At 51.9% G+C, this 13902-nt stretch overlaps 1 long non-coding RNA gene across 1 annotated transcript in view; it reads right to left on the bottom strand.

Annotated features, from left to right (window-relative positions):
• Positions 1 to 9260, bottom strand: part of LOC123626791 — a 72631-nt gene extending 63371 nt beyond the window's left edge. Inside the window, exons 1-2 of the long non-coding RNA XR_006731014.1 lie at positions 8964 to 9260; positions 8015 to 8174 (exon numbers count right to left, since the gene is read on the bottom strand). This is a non-coding gene — a long non-coding RNA (uncharacterized LOC123626791). The remainder of the gene's footprint in view (positions 1 to 8014; positions 8175 to 8963) is intronic.
• Between the last annotated feature and the right edge of the window lie 4642 nt (positions 9261 to 13902).

Genomic DNA, 13902 nt, shown 5'->3' with positions numbered 1-13902 from the left:
TTCCCCTTGTCCTCTCTTGGAACACTTGCTCTGGGGCGCCGCCTGCCATGCTGTGGGGACACCCAAGGTGAGACCCACGGGTGAGGAACTGAGGCATCTCCCAAAAGCGCCCGTGTGGCCCCCAGCATGGGCACAAGCCAGGTTAGAGACAGACCCCCCAGCCCAGGGGGGCTCACAGGAGACCCTGAACCTGAACCACCCAGCTAAGCAGCTCCAGGCTCCGAGCCAAACTGTACAAGACAACAAATGTTCATTGTTGCTTAAAGCAGCTAAGATTTGGGGTAATTTGTTGGGGTCATTTAGTTGGGGTGCTGCTATAATGAAAGCCCAAAAATGTGGGCATGGCTTTGGAACCCGGTAGACAGCAGAAGCTGGAAGGACTTTGGGAAACGTGTCAGTGCAAACTTGAAGACCCTTGAAAAACCGTTCGTAGAAGCACAATTGTCTTTGAGGAGGGTTTGGGAAGGGCCTTAAAAAAAAAAAGAAAAAGAAAGGAAAAAGTTTATCTGGAACAGTTATGTGGGAGTGGCAGGAAGTTTCCCAACACTGTTGTATGAGGTGACGTAGAAATAAAAACCGTGCCCGTGTCCTAGTTGTCCAGCTAAGGAGACCTCCCGGTTGAATGTTGAAGGTGCCGTCTGATTTCTTCTCCCTGCTTCTAGCAAAAAGTGTAATGAGAGAGAAGAGCTAAGGGAAGAACAGTTAAAGCCAGAACTTCGTCGTTTTGAAAATGTTCGATCTGCCAGATGGCAAATGGTGCTAGAACTAAGAAAAGGCTCCCGGGCAAAAAGTGAGGGCAGGGCACTGTCAGGAAGATCTGGTGTAAAGATGAATTCAAGAGTGTGACCATATGTCCATTGTCTTGGGCTGCCATAATGAATACCGCAGCCTGGGTGCCCTAAACAGCAGACTCTTATTTTCTCACAGTTCCAGAGGCTGGAAGTCCAAGGTCAAGACTCCATCAGGGCTGGTTTCTAGTGAGGCACCTCCTCCTGACTCGTAGACAGACAGCAGCCTTCTCACTGCATCCTCATACGGCCTCTTCTCTGAGCACATGGGGAAAGATCAAGATCTCTGGTATCTCTTACTCTTCTCACCAGGGCACTAATCCTGTTGGATAGGGCCCCACTATTATGACCTCATTTAACCTTCAGGCCCTGTTTCCAAATATAGTCACAGTGGATTGAGGGCTTCAACATATGGGTTTGGGAGGAGACACAATTTAGTTCTCAACAGACTGTAAAACCCTTTGTTCCAATCTCAGAAAGATTCAAGAGAGTGTCTCAGAGAACTGCTCAAACAATAGGGCTTCTACAAAGGATAATGTCCCCCAGCCTTCTCAGCAGACGACCCAGGTAGAAAAGGACTTGTATGAAAGATATCTGTGAATGAGCCTTGATTATTAGAGGGAATCCCAGTAAGATTAACAGGACACCCACAAAGTGTTTAAGAGAATTGTATTAGAACAAATATTGCCAGCTTAGATTGAACAGGACAGAAACAGCACAAATGGAAAAGATACCTTTGGATCCTGAAACTTCTATGGGCAGGAAGAAGGCTGGGCAAACTACCCAAACACAGGAGAAAGAAGGAAGACCCAGATGGTGGAGCCAGCAGCTCAGAAAGTGAAGCCATGAGACATGGAAAAGTATTCCCAGGAGCTGTCAATTTGTACCTTCTGGATTTCAGAATTGCTACAGACCAGTGATGTCTGGGGATCTTCAATTCCTACCCTTTTTGAACAGGAAGGTCTATAGCCAGGATCCTACTCTCAGCCAACGACTGTATGTTGTTAGGGGAGGTGGACAGATAACTTGTCTTTCTAGTTCACAAATTTCCGATAAAAAAGAACTGGATGTGGAGATTTGTACTCAAGGCACCATACCTAAGGAGCCTAGTAAATATATAGATGTAGGTTAGATGAGATTCTGGACTTCACACTGATAAGATTATCAGGTGAGATTTTGGGGGGACTTGGGACAGGCTGAGCACATATTGGGTGTGGGAAGGGCATGATACCTGGGGGACAGAGGGAGGATAATGGCAGCCTCTGAGATGGGCCCCACATGCAAGTGTCCTCACCCCTGCGTAGTCCCTTCCCACGCTGAACAGCACTGACCTATGACTGCAGAACTGAAGGACGTGACCTCTAGGGCTAGGTCTCCAAAGACATGACTTCCCTCTATTGTTTCTTGGATCACTCTGGGAGAAGACAGCTTTCCTGGTATAAGGACACTCTGCCAGGTCTCCAGAGAGATCTACGTGGCAAGGAATTGAGGCCTCCTGCCGACAGTGAGCACTGACTCGCAGGCCACCTATGCGAGACATCTCGGGCGGGGGCAGATCCTCCAGCCTGCTCCAGAGGGCCGCAGCCCTGGCTGACGTTTCAGTTCCAACATCACCAGAGATCCCAAGCTAAACCCTTCTACTAAAATACAGTCATGGGTCACATATCAATGTCTGGGCAGTGACAGACCACACATATGATGGCAGTTCTGTAAGGTCAGAATACTGTATTGGTACTGTACCTTTTCTATGTTTAGATACAAAAATACTTACCATTGTGTTACAACTGCCTACAGTATTCAGTACAGTAACACGCTGTGCAGGTCTGCAGCCTTGGAGCAGTAGGCTACACCACATAGCCTGAGTGTGTAGTAGCTCCCTACCATATGGGCGTGTAAGAGCGCTCTGTGATGTTCATACAATGATGAAATTGCCCAGTGATGCATTTCTCAGGATGTATCCCCACCGTTAAGTGACACATGCCTGTACTCTTGAATTCCTGATGCACAGAAACGGTGTGCTGCTTTAAGCCACCATATTTGGGGGTCATTTGTTACACAGCAATAGACAGCTATTACGGCATTGAAATGAGCACTGTCAGATATTTTATCCAATCCACTAATTGTGGTGCAAACAGTAAGATGGTTCCAAGAACATTTGAGGAACTTGATGTTTTTAGGCAATTTAATAAAGGTCTGTTAGAATCTGAGTGTTAGGTTAATACCAAATAATACAAAACTGCCTAAAATCCCCCAGAGTAATAAACTACAACCGTTGGGGTTATCTTTTCTACGAGACAGAAATGAGATTTCATCTAGAGATGAAATCTAGAGTTCACACAAAACTTCTGGGACCTTGAATTGATAGCAGGGAGTAGGGTAACGCCTGGTTGTGGGGGGCTGTCCCGTGCACTGCCCAGCATCCTCCGGGGTGTTCAGCAGCACCCCTGGTTTCTACCTCATGGTTGTCAGTAGCTCCTCAGCCCTAATCGTGACAATCAAAAATGTCTCCCGACATTGCAAATATCCCCCGGGGACCCCAGGTCTGCAAACCACTGCCTTAGATAACGAAATAATCCTTGAGCAGACCTACTCAACGATGCCCATTTTGACATGGCACGCCGAAGTGACATGCCATGGAAGGAGTGAAGGAAGCGCCACCCCCACATGTGCCGGGTTGGTATGCTGATTATTTGGGCTGAAAACACTGGAGAAGTTGTAGTTTCACAAAGGGCGAGCTGACAGGTCTTTTCCTGCGTGCAGCAAAGTGACAAAGATTCCTCCAGGAGGGGCCCTCTCCACACAGAGCAAAGAAGAGCCCTATCACTGGGGACGGGGACCTGGTGCCCCAACGCACCTGAATAAACATGTTTAACAAGTGACCCTCTCTCCTGCTCTTTCACACCCCCACACGTCTCCTAGCGACTCCCCTGGAAATTTACCACCCCGGGCAGATTTTCTTTGTCCTGTCGTCTCTTTCCAAGATGATCAGTTTTTGCTTTAGAAGGATAACAGCATCTTGCTTTGGCCACTTCAGACTTGGCTCTCCTGTGGGGATCCCACGTCTGTGTAAAATGAATGAAATGCGGCTGCGTCAATTTGGTTTCTGGGTCTTGGCAAAGAGCCCTCCTAAGCGCTAAGGGGGTTGGAGGTCACGGTCCCTTTCACCTCCGGCTCAAGGGGAACAGAAAAGAGGGAAAACAGGGTGGGGGCCGACGTGGGGTCAAACAGCCCCCAAGGGTCAACAGCATGGCACCACGCGAGCACTTTGCCGAAGTCGCTGCAGCAGGACGTCAGCTGCGAGGGGTGGGAGGCCGGGGGCGGGCAGAGAGGTGAGCAGAGAAACAGGCGCCCGGAGAACCCCAGGCCCCAAGCTTTTTACTTTTTGTTGATTCTGTTCCCTTTTAGAAATCATTTGAAACCCGCAAGCAGTATTTATCTAGCGAAAAGCAGAAATCTGAATTCACCTCTGGGGCAGATCGATCCTTTGTTTCTGGAAGAACACTGGAAGGAGCCTGTGATTACTAAACAGAAAGCAAATAGTCACCATCCTTCTAGAAACCTCCGGCCTGCATGCAGATGTTTTAGGCTGCGAAGCCACGCATTCTGAGCAGAGCAAATGGCAGACTCAGAACTGTTTCCGGAAACAAAAATTAATTGGGAGGCGAGGGGCCAGGAAAGGTCTCTTTTCTTGGAACAGAATTGCGGTGGCTGCACCCGACCTCCGTCAGTTTTGGGGCACGGAGTGCGCCCCTGTGAACGGGTGTCTGTGGGAGGACAGGGCCTGAGTGGAGGATTCCCTGTGTCGTCCTCACCCCAAGAAGGCCCAGGGCAGGGGACTGGGTGGCCTTGCGGTGACTCAGTGTTCAGGAAGGCTGTCACCCTGAGCTTGCTGTTGCCCAAGCTGAAGGCCCCGTGAGCACCAATGTTGGACGATTAGGTTCTCGGGGACCAGTCTTGGCAGGGACTAGAAGGCAAATGAGTCCCCACCCTGAGGCTAAATGTGGGCACCCCTCAAACTCAGTGGGATTTCTGTTGTCAGTCACCCTGGGGAGAGCCTGGCCTTGGGAGGGAAAGGAGGGTAAGGGAGACCTCACGCTTGGCCGCACAGCAGCCGGGGTGGACCCTGAGTCAGGGACAACACGACGTCCTCCCAGGGGAGGAGGTGACCCCTCTTTCCCATGAGGGCCACCTAGAGGCCAGGTGGGGTCCCTTAGGGACCCCAAGGACAGACCCACCTGGAGGCTCTAATGGTAGCCACATCCCGTAGACGCACAAGTCACCTACGCTGCGCCTCCTCCTCCTTCTCTACCCCTGGCCCCGCAGGGCACTCTGGCTCCAGGACGGTCAGGGTGGGGGAGTTGCAGGGAAACCCGTCCGTCTCTGAAATGCAGTCCCAGGTGCCAAAGCCGGCATGTCACCAGGGCAGCCACCCAAGGGGATGGCTGTGCAGGGCCCAGCTGTTCAACAGCGTGCCGGGGACACCAACGCTCAAACCCAGACCCTGAGAGTGTGTGGGAGGCCCGTGACCCTGGAGGGGGAGGGGACCCAGGATGAACCATTCACAAGATTAACAAGCAACTGGGGACTCGTGGGGCGACAAAGTATGGCTTGATTGACAGTCACAGACAGGTGAGGCCTGGACAGGCAGTCTATGGATGAATGACAAAGATGTCAGATGGATGGATAGGGACAGAGGTATAGGATGGAAGGATAGGGGGGCAGAGGGTGAATGCATAGGTAGGCAGGTAGGTAGAAAATTGTGGAGGAAACATTTTTATTATCTTCTTAATATGTGGACAAGGTGCAAAGGAAGGACAGAAAAGCAGAAACGCACAAGACCCAGAGGGGACAAATTACTCGCCCTTGCACCTCACACTCCAAAAGGAGAAGCTTTAGAAGCAAAGTTCAGTGGCCCCAGCTGCCCTCTCGTCCAGATACTCATGATGGACACACTTCAAGCAATTTCACCCAACGCCAACTGGGAGATCAAAACTTGCCATAAAATAGAACTCTACGAACCAGAGAGCTCGCGCGCCCCTGTTCCCTGAGGCGACACATGTGACGTGAGAAAGGCCCACATGGCACCAACCCCCACATGCCACAGTGCATTTCTTTCTATACATAAAGCCGATTGTCTACCATCGCCCAGAAACAAGGAAAAATCACTTGCAATTATCCTGGACTGAAAAATAGCAAGTTCTGGAAGTTTCTCTGCCCCCCTCCCACCTTGCCCATTAATAGCTCCGAACAGGAAGTGGAAGTGCTCGACTGGGAGGAATGTGCAGTGCCAGATCAGGACAGGCTTCACCGGCGGGAGGAGGTGGGCGAGAAGGATCTACATTTAAAGAACGCCAATTAGAGTAATTGCCATTGTTACAGAAATTACTGTTTTTGAAAGACTGAAGTCCCCTATTGGAGAACACTTCAGAGAGGAGGAGGAAAAACCAGCCACGGGACCAGCTCCATCAAGGGGGACAAAAGCCACACGGTGCTCAAACTGTCTGCTTAAGTCCTCCCAGCCTGCTTTTGTGGGCAGCCGCCACCCAGGAAGGCCTGTCACACTTTCTGACGTTTTCACAGAGCTGTCAGCCAGAGACGGGGCGGGAGGGGACCCACACGACACGTGAGCAGGGCGGCACGTGGTCCCAGGTGACGACTGTCACCTTTCCTCCTCTGAACCTCTCTGCAGATGCGGGTTCCTGGTGCTGTGACCCGCGCTGTGGGTCAGGGAGCGGGTGGTCCCCACAGGACAGAGTTACAGGTGGACGAAGGAGCCACACCGGTGGGGGCCAGATGCCACAGAGGGCAGGAGTTTAGGGAAAACTTCATGCTCTGCGCCTGAAGCTTGAAAGACCTGACCTGGGGTTTGGTGTTGGTGGGGACATTCTCAAATTATGTCCTTATAAGCCCAGTGGAAGTCAAACATATTGTCAAGTTGAAAATGCATTTAATACACCCAACCTACAGGACATCGCAGTTTAGCCCAGCCTGTCTTAAACGCACTCACAACACTTATATTGGCCCACACTTGGGCAAAATCATCTAGCACAAAGCCTATTTTATAATAAAGTGTTGAATATCTCATGTAATTTGTTGAATACTGTACTGACAGTGAAAAACAGAATGGTCACGTGGGGATTCTATGTGCAGCTTCTACTGAACGCGATGGCTTTCCGTGAGGCCGGGAAGTAGATGTTTGGTCTTCCCACTTCCTGGCATAGCAACACCTAAAATCCTTAGAATCGCTAATGTGATGCCTTTTGTATGCTAATGAGCTGACTGGTGGCCAGCAGCCCCCTAGGCAGCTCCAGAATGGGGCTGGTCACCTGGAAGTCCAGGCAGGATGAGAGGGTTGGGACTTCCAGCCCCACCCCAGCCTCTGGGGAGGGGGGAGGCTGAAGGTCAAGTTGATCACCAATGGCCAATGGCCTAATCAATCTTGCCTATGCAATGGAAGCCTCCATAACACTCAAGAGGACGGGGTTCTCAGAGCTTGGGGATAGCTGCATATTTTGGGGAGGTTCCTGAAATGTGGCATCCCCTGGGGTGGTGGGGGAAGCTCCACGCCCCTTCCCGCATGCCTCGTGTCTTTTGTGATATCCTTCATAACAAACTGGTAAAAACATAAGCAAGGCTTTTCCTGAGTTCTGTGAGCAGCTCCAGCAAATCAATTAAACCCAAAGCGGGAGTCATGGGAATCCCAATTTATAGGCAATTGCGCAGAAGGGCAGGTAAACCAGCCTGGGGGCTTGCAATGACATCGGCAGTGGGGGGTGGGGACAGTCACCGACCGAGCCCTCCACTTGTGGCTCTGAGCGCATCTCCAGGTGGACAGGGTCAGAACTGAATCTGGCTGGAGGCCCCCAACCTGTGTCTGCTGCGGAACCGATTGCTTGTTGGTGGGGAGAGACCCCCACACGTTTGGTCACAGAAAGCTTCTGTGTTGATTGTGGTGTGAGAGCAAAGAAAAGCACGTTGACTTTCTTATCAACTCACTTTTGCACCATCATAAAGTCAAAAAATCGAAACGCAGGGACCATCTATGTTTTCAGTGTGCTGTGGATGGATTTTTTTGTAAAGTAGCCTAAAAGTTAATTGTTAGGAAAATGAGATTAATAAAATAAATGCAAGGCCCACTAATTTACGGTTAGGTTCTAAAGCTATAAAATTACTCTGCAAATGCTGTAAGAGTTTCTAGAAGCTTAACTCTCAATTCCTGTACTTACTTTTTTGCAGACCAGAAAGAAGCCGTCTCCCAACAGGCCACCGGCCACACTTGGAGTGGCTCTGGATACACGTCCCCAAGTTGTCACTGTAACACTCTTCACCCAAGAGGATCCTGGGCATGCACCGTGCCTGGTGGCATATTAAAGGCTCTGAGAAGTCCTGTTTAACAATAAAAAAACAACAAAAAATCTGCTTACCTTTAGCTCCGTTCCCAAATTTATTTATTTGTCCCTTTCTCTTTCCCCCTTTTATTTACTTACGAGTTTATTTTTACATAACACCTGCAACATTTGCCAAACTACAGACACACACACTCCCAGTCTCACGCTAAGAAATGCTTGCCTGGCGTCATAGGAATCTGCCCAGCTTGGCAGAAGGTCAGGAACCCATGAACCTGAAGCCCAGGCCAGCCTCTCACTGGTGACAGACCACACCGGGCAGCCCAGGGATGTGCTCCAGTGGAACTCAGGCCCCTCCTTCATTGCTCAGCTGCAGCAAGAAAGAACTCCAGCTGTTGGTGCTGCTACAAATTGGCAACTGCCTGGCATGTTGGGCCACGTGGCTGTTAGCAGAGTTTGTGGCAGAACAAACTCAATCAAGTGTAAGGAGACCACGAGTTCTATGGAGGAGCTCCAGGGCACCAGCAATAGCGTCCTTACTTCTCCTTCTGTGGACTCACACTAGGCCCGAGAATGGGTTTTCCTAATTGGCTGGCGTCAGGCAAACATCCCACGGTGCAGTCAATGTCCTCCCAGGAGCCTTCTGAACGCTACTCAAAGGATGTTTGAACTCAGCAAGCCCCCATCCCCCTCTAACAAAACAGCGACCTCTAGTCCGATCTCCGCACACTGAGGCTGGTGGAGGCTGGGTCTGGAACACCACTCTCTTTCCAGGACCTTGTATTTCCTGCTGCTGTATTCCAAACCAAAGTCAAGGCCATTTTCTTACCTCCTGCTCAATCTCCTTATCGTTTCCTGCCTTCCTGACACGACTTCATTTCCCCGTGGGACGGCTACTTCACAGTCTTCTCTGATAGACACCATCCCGAGTCACAGGAAAGATGGAGGTTTCCCTGGTGACCGAAAAGACATCATGTTCAGTCTCAGAAATCGGAGCCGCCGTCTGCACGCCAGCCCTCCCGCCACACATCCGACACGCGTGGCCGGCCTGCGCGGGCACAGAGAGACTTTCCGCTGACACGGGGCTTAATTAGGAGGTCCCCAGACTATGTCACAGGTGTCTGCAGGGTTTAAAACATGTCAGCAAATTCTTTGATGTGCCTCCCAGAAAAGGTTGAGTCTGAGTCCCCTCTCCTTAGCCGAGCGTCTGCCGTGGACACCTGCCTCTAACAAGCAGCCTGCAGCGGAAGAGGTGCCAGCTCCTCTCCCCAGACTAGGGGAGAAAGGCAGATACGGCTTCCTCCTGGTGTCTCTCTCTCTCTGGGGACACACGGTTTAAAACCCCGAGCCACCAGGTAAGCAGTGTCTCTGTCCTGAAGACACCAGCTGGAAAGACCACAGCGGCAGAAGGGTGACTTGGTAACTCCACAATAGGTAACTAGCATACCTCTGAATCGGGTGGGACTGGAACTTTCTTTTTCTCAGCACACACCATGGCCCCGTTGAGACTCTCCCAGCCAGCAAAGCGCTGGTAAGAAGGAACAAAGCACACCTGGCCTCCCAGGCCAGCCCTTCACTGACACACACCTGGCTTCATGCTGCTCACCTGTGCGTGGCTGGCTCCTGTCTTTCTGTTTTAGAAGCTTCTGCTTAGGACGCCCGGTGAGTGAGCTGGTGGCTAAACTTGGACCCTTCCCGTCTCTGGTGTACCAAGCCCTGCTCTCTCCTCTGCCGTGCACCTGGCAGGAGGCTGTGCCCCATCCCGGCACCCCCGAAACCTTCTTCTTTGGCTTCCCCGGTCACGGGTGCTGACACCCGCTCCACGTGCTCGCAAACAAGCCCCAGTGCACACGGGGCAGCCGTGGGGCTCTAGGAGCAGAACAGAGCCACTAATCTCACACTGTTCTTGGGGAGGAAGGAGAAAACGCATGTCTTCATGGACAATGAGTTAACAAGCAGGACATGACGTAGTTACAATAGCAAAAGCAAATGGGCAGGGTCTATTTTTTTGTTGCATGGGGTCTGGTGAGGCTGTGAACGGGCACGACTACCAGTTTTCTCATCTTTGCAAAGTCCTGAGCCCCCAGCTGACGAAACACGTCCCCTCTTGGCCAACGGGACCCCAGAAAAATCTTAAAAAACTGAGTTCCTGGCCGTGATGGGACGGAAAGGCAGAGGTGCCTCATTATACCCGCTCCCTCTTAGGGTTTAGACACAACTGACCACATTAATGCTAAGAAAGAGATCATAAGACTGACAGAAACAGGCTCTTTGTGGCTGTAAGATCCCAAATTACACACAGGACCCACGGCCGCGCCAGGCAAGGGATAAGTCACGCAGCCCTACGGGGAAAGAATAAACGATGCTCTAACTGCCCTGAGGTTTTTCTTTTTCTCCAGCAGCTGAACAAGCACTGGCCTTGAGATAAGCGATATCAAAACAATTTGCAGCTTCACCGCAGACGCTGACCCACCTCCCTGTTCCACCGGCCAGAACTACAGCTCCGACAGGACCTTCTCCTGTAAGAAGACCACTGCCACGGACGGGCCTGGCCAGTTTACAGACTGCGCACCTGAGCTCCTCTGTGTCCTGAAAAGACCTTTCCACTCTAGAGCCTCATTGTAATTCATTTAAGTGTTAAGTCTCCACCCCAAGGTGAACATGCGTCCTATGTTACATGTGTGTTCAATATGCCTGCGGCAGGACCACCTTCATGAATATTCATAGCCCCTCCCACCACCTGTTGAATATGTATGCATGGCCAACCACTTTAGCATAAGTCCCTGCCCCAACCCCTCCCCCTCCCAAGTGCCTGTCTCTGATCTTTGGCCGGAGGCTGCACTTCCCGGCCTGTCCGAGGGGCCACCCTGCAGGCTGCCCCCTTTAGAAGAAATAAAACTCTCCTCTCCAAATGTATAACTTGTGTGATTTTTAAGTTAACATCTCTAAAATTGAGAAGATCATAGTGCTGTTGTATGGATTAAACGGGACAACAGGTGCTTCGCACGGCGCCTGGCATACAGGCAGAGTGGAATAAATGCGGGCTATTCTAATCCTCATTACTCATCATCTCGAGTCTGTCGAGTCCCCCATTCCTGGCCCGTCAATGGCACAGTCCCCTTCCAGTCCTTTAGCCCAACAAGCCCCAAATCCTCTTCTCTTTTGGTTCTGTCTCCAAAATGTCCTTGATGCTGACACTGTCCCTTATTCCCCTCACCTGCCGGGGTCACCACACTCCCCTGGGCAGCCGAATTAGCACGGAGGCCACATTGGTGATTTGGTCACAGTCCTTGGTGACTCCCATGTTTCTCAGGTTAAAGCCACGTCCTTTCAGCAACCGCACGCCCCAGTGATCTGTCCCCACCTCCAAATCTCTGCGCTCGTCTATTTCCTATTTCCTGCCCTCGCTCCCCTCCCCCGCCTCCTGGTCCTTCCTCAGCCCCAGGCCCCGCCAGCCCCAGAAAAGTTGCACTTGCTGTTTTCTGCCTGGGAGCATCTTCCCGTGAGATGTGTGAGACGCACAGCGGAGAGGGGCTGTCGCTTTCCCTCACTGCTGTGTTCCCAGTGCCGAGACACGGTGCCCACACGAGGCCAGTGCTCCAAGAGTTCGTGGAAGGAAGGAAGAGTGAAGGGAACCCAGCCAATACTCTGACTCAAATAACCTGGAAAAATCCAGGCTGGCTGTGCAGGGACCCTTGCTTGGTTTCTAGATTAAATGGAGGGACCTTCGGTGCCTCCTTGGCCGGGGAGGGAAGAATGGCGATTCCTTGGGTCGCCTTCCCTGAACAGGGGTGCAGTGGAGTCACCATGAGTACGAGGCTCTCGCTTCCCCTGACCTTAAGTGTCACCCTCACCGACGAATGGGATACAGACATTGGCCAAGGTGAGTGAGACTGGAGGTCAAGTCTCCTTTCTGGAACACCAGTTCTCTGGGAGGCTCTTCACGGCCAGTGGCAGGTCTCCTACTTAATTGGCCACCACCCGTCACTCAAAGCGGGGTAAATGCGGGGGACACACGGTTCCTGGATATGCCAGTGGATGGGATTAGAAGCATGTGATGCTGTAGGTCTCGGGATAAGGTTTCAGTCCAGACTCTGCCATCAACCAGAGCCACAGGCTCTGTGACCTGAAGGAGGCCACTCTACAGCTGGGGCACCAGCTAGGACCGGTGGAATGGGCTGCTTGTCACCAGGAAAGTGACGTCATGGACGTGTCAGCAGGCTGCCCGGTGTGCTTAAGGGAAGAGCCTGAAGCAACGGAGGCCTTTGGTGGTGACATCACACTTCACGTACAAGCTCTTCCCTTCCTGCTTTTCCTGTTTTCACCCACGTGGTCACCCGACACACGCTACTGAAGTCCCCTCTAGGCTACAAAGATGAATTTGCCACGGGGCTTGCCTTCGGGGGCCTCCCATCTTCCCTGCATTGTTGACTCCCTAGTTTGGGTTTTCTGAGCTCTGCACCTGCCCTGGGGGGAAGCTCAGGGCCTGGAAGGCGGGAAAGGTGACAGCTCCTGCAAGTGTCGGCACAAACGCTCTCCTTGGGGAAATCGGAGGCCTCGAAAGGCCAGTTGACGCCTGCCAGCTGACCCAAACACTCTGTGACCCCACAGGCTCGACAAGGAGTTGGGCAACCTGTCCCCACGTGGCCGTGACAAAATCCCTGGGAGAAGGCGGCGGGGGACACGCACGGGAAAGCCGCAAGTCGGGACTGGCCCGAGCTCTGGGTTCCGCACGGATGGGCCTGTCGGGCTGGCACCTCCACGTGGCACAAGGCCCAGGCATAGCAGGTGGCACAGACACAGCCTTAATTGATAGCTTAATTAAGGAATTAGGTAGGTTATAACTTCCAACCTATAGCTTGGTTAAGCTAAATTTCATTATCTCCCTTTCCCGGGGAACAACACCTCCAGCGGTATGTGTGGAGTGGGTGTCCCCCGCCCGAGGACTGTTGCTAAGGTAGCCTGGCCTATCTGCAGGCGACATGGGAGCAAAATGACGTGTTCAGGAGAAAACGTCAACAGGCACCTCCTCAACTTGCTGGAAGCTGCTCAGGAAACCCCCAAAGGCAGCCATGGCCCCTTGTCCCTCAAGAGCCTGCTAAATTGCCTTCTGAACATGCAGGCGGCATCTCCAACAGCCAGAGCAGAGCCTTCAAAGGCTCCAAGTCTGTGACGTGAATGCAGTCTGCAGAGACACGGGGGACAAAGACAAACAGACCCCTGGGTTCCCTCCATGAGCTCTGCAAAGGGACCTACTGTGTGCACCTGAGCGCACCACGCCTGGGACCCGCGGCCAGGGGCACTAGGGTGGGAACGTCTTCCTGACAGCTCTTCCAGGAAGCCTGGCTTGAGCCTGTCACTCACGGTGTGGTCCCTGAACTAGCAGTGTCCACTGCACCCGGGAGCTTATAAGAAACACAGAACCTCCCAGCACATCGCAGACCTACAAGATCAGAACGTGCATGTGAGCAAGATCCCCAAGTGACTTGCATGCACGTTAAGGGTTTAGAATCAGTGACCTGGGTGATAGGTAAGTAGTCAAACTTCCAGTGAAAACAAACCCTTTCCTAAAAGAGTCTGCATAACTCAAAATTTCAAGAGAAGAGTCTTTTGAAAACCTTAGGCTGCAGCAATAGAGACAAGTAAGATTTGACGCCCTTATTTAAACATAAGCATGGGGTTGGGGTTTGCAAAAGAAGCAATACAAGCTGGTGAGAGTCTCAGATGTGGGGGGAGCACACGGCTTCAGAGAACGTGAAGGAAGGGGG

Source organism: Lemur catta, chromosome 1 (assembly GCF_020740605.2).
Source record: "Lemur catta isolate mLemCat1 chromosome 1, mLemCat1.pri, whole genome shotgun sequence".
Taxonomy (NCBI): Eukaryota; Metazoa; Chordata; class Mammalia; order Primates; family Lemuridae; genus Lemur; species Lemur catta.
The sequence above is the reverse complement of the archived record's forward strand: the minus strand, read 5'-3'. Positions and strand labels throughout refer to the sequence as shown.